The 2,900-nt window shown below is 38.9% G+C and overlaps 1 long non-coding RNA gene across 1 annotated transcript; it reads left to right on the top strand.

The window, feature by feature from the left end:
- Positions 1-520: 520 nt before the first annotated feature.
- On the top strand, positions 521-2,368 carry LOC116017828. Its single transcript, XR_004097976.1, has 3 exons — positions 521-681; positions 771-1,313; positions 1,412-2,368. It is a non-coding gene; the product is annotated as an uncharacterized LOC116017828 (long non-coding RNA).
- The last annotated feature ends 532 nt before the right edge of the window (positions 2,369-2,900 follow it).

Raw genomic sequence — 2,900 nt, 5'->3', positions numbered from 1 at the left:
TACTTCGTAGACAATTAAAGGAAGAAAAAAGTACTTCGTAAACAATTGAGAGACGAAAAGTGGTGTCAGTATATAATTGAGCAATGAAAAATGCTATTTCCATATAATTCAAGACAGAAAGTGTCATTTTCTTTAAAACTTCAAAATGTTATGAATAGTAATTTGAACCCATTAACTTACATAATAAATTACAATTTTAACCATTCTAAAATAATACTACGTATTAAATTGTTAATATTATTAATAATTTATTTACTTAAATATTTTAAATTACCATTAGAAAGAATGTAACTTGCATTTTAAGTTAGGATTTTTTTTTTTTTTGTCGTTGAAAATATGTACCATGTACTTGTGTAGTATCTTGGTAAACTTGATATAGATTTGAAAAATGTTTAATGTTGATAATTAGAGTTAATTCCACTTTTGGTCCTAAACTTATTAGGCATTTGACCAGATTTAGTCCTCCATAATAAAAATGGTCAGATTCTAGCCACGCTTTTTTGGACGTCGGACACTTTTGGTCCTCCTTCAGTTGTGTCGTTTGTTTTCCGTGAAGTGGATGGGCATTTTGGTCTTTTTACGTGGTCTTCTTCTAATCCATCTCCTACGCCGTCTCCGGCCTGTCGGCCCTGCTTTCTTTCTTCTGCTACACTGAGTTCACCGTTGATATACCAGTTGCAGGTAACCTTCTTCTTCTTCGTTAGAAATTAGAATAAGAAATTTTTTTGTTTATAACAAATCGTTGAAGGTTTATGTTGTTTTGTATTTAGATTCTGAAATTATTCCTTTGCATGGTGAGAAGAGGGTGGTCCTGCGGTAAGGACGATTTTCTCCATGAGGTCTGTGTTCACGCATCCAGGCTTGATGATGTCAGCCCATCGCCTTCCCTCAGCCTAGTCGATGAGTATCAACTCGATGACGAAGAAAATACCCGCAGACCCCAACATCGCCCATCTGCAGTGCACAATCTCCGCCTGCTGGTTCCATTTCAAGCTCTCGGGATCAGATGTTGTCAATATAATGATCGATCGAGGATGGAGAACGTCAGATCTATCTCTATTTTGGAGCCCGGATTAATTCAGAAACTACTCGGCTAGATTTGACTTACCAAGACCGAGGGGATCAAAACCAAAGTCTCCAGGGAGGCTGCCATCGAGCCATGGAGGAGGGGTGCTGCTCGGGAACCAGAGGGGTCGGTTGGGATCAGTCGTAGCACAAACAGTAAAAGATCGGGACGTGGCAGGGGTTGAGTACTTGCTCACCCTCAGTTTTCTCCCCGAGAGGAAAGACACCTTTGTCTGGGAACTGCACAGGTAAAAACCCTAGGCTACACGAAAAAAAATCAGTACTCAAAACACTACAAAACTATGATCAAATCACAAAGATTAAGCAACGATTGGCCTTGCCTCAGGGACGAAAATGCAGCGGCCGCAATGGTGGACGAAGCAGCGCAGGCAGAAGCCATGTCGACAGATTTCTGTACAATGCAATTGCAGGGTGTGATTGTTGTGTTGTGTGTGGAAAGAAATGAGAAAGGCTTAAACACTGAGAAGATGATATTGAATAGAAGGGGCTTATCCTCATGGATAGGGAGGTGAATATGTGATTGGGTTTCTGAATTGCCATGTGGCATGCAGAATCAGGGATGGGGTCTGTGTTCACACATCCAGGCTTGATGATGTCAGCCCACCGCCTTCCCTCAGCCCAGCCGATGAGTATCAACTCGATGACGAATAGCGTTGTTGTATCAGTGAAGTACTCTTGCTGAGACAACTACGTGAATGCGCTGAGACATACTCCGGCGTGGCTGAGGGATCGGGTTTTCAGCTGGTCCTTGTACCAGGTGGAGCTCTCCGCCAAGTCGCAGCCACTCAGCCAGCACGAGATGGAGAAGAATCTTAACTGGTGGGATCGTATTTGGTTTGGCATGGGCGCCGTTATCGGCGCCGGAATTTTCATCCTCACCGGCCAGGAGGCTAACCAACACGCCGGCCTTGCTGTCGTCCTCTCCTACGTTGTCTCTGGCCTCTCGGCCGTGCTTCTGTCTTCTGCTACACTGAGTTTTCCGTGGAGATACCAGTCTCCGGAATATTCTAAGTAAAAGGCCATTGACTACAAGGGATTAGAAGAAGACCACGTAAAAAGACCAAAATGCCCATCCACTTCACGGTCAACAAACGACACAACTGACGGAGGACCAAAAGTGTCCGACGTCCAAAAAGCGTGGCTAGAATCTGACCATTTTTATTATGGAGGACTAAATCTGTCAAATGCCTAATAAGTCTAGGACCAAAAGTGGAATTAACTCTGATAATTAAATAAAATGTAAATTCCAATTTTAATCATTGACCATTGCAACATTGTTATATTTAGTATTATTTTTAAAAATCTGTTTCATTACATTTTTTACTTTTATATTTTATCATACTTATTCATCTGCTTAAAATTTATCACTCCTCTATTTAATAAAAATAGTTAATAAAATTAAAATAGAGTGAGTGAAATTAAATATTAAGACAGTAGATTTAATCATTTAAATCATAAAATTATATGTTAACCGTCTGTGTTACTTGTGTTAAAAAAATCTCTATATTTAATTAGTTTTTGTAAAACTTTCCAACAAGTTTCTAAGTTTTCGTACATCGGTGAAATCGGAAGATGTTTCATTAATTTCCTAACTTACATCATTTCCAAAGCAAAGTGTAAATATTTAATTAAATAAAATAGTACAGATATTAACAAATTGATACTCCGTATTGTAATATACTCCGTAGTTGTTAACGTTCAGTTTAATAATAATAATATATTAAAGTTTTATTCTTTCATTATGATATAATACATGGTAATATGACGTGGTGGAGCTAATATGACAATAATGAATAGATGATTATGATGTGGCG

The sequence above is a fragment of the Ipomoea triloba genome, chromosome 4, assembly GCF_003576645.1.
Source record: "Ipomoea triloba cultivar NCNSP0323 chromosome 4, ASM357664v1".
NCBI lineage: Eukaryota > Viridiplantae > Streptophyta > Magnoliopsida > Solanales > Convolvulaceae > Ipomoea > Ipomoea triloba.
Note: the sequence above shows the minus strand (reverse complement) of the source record. Positions and strands in the feature narration are given on the sequence as shown.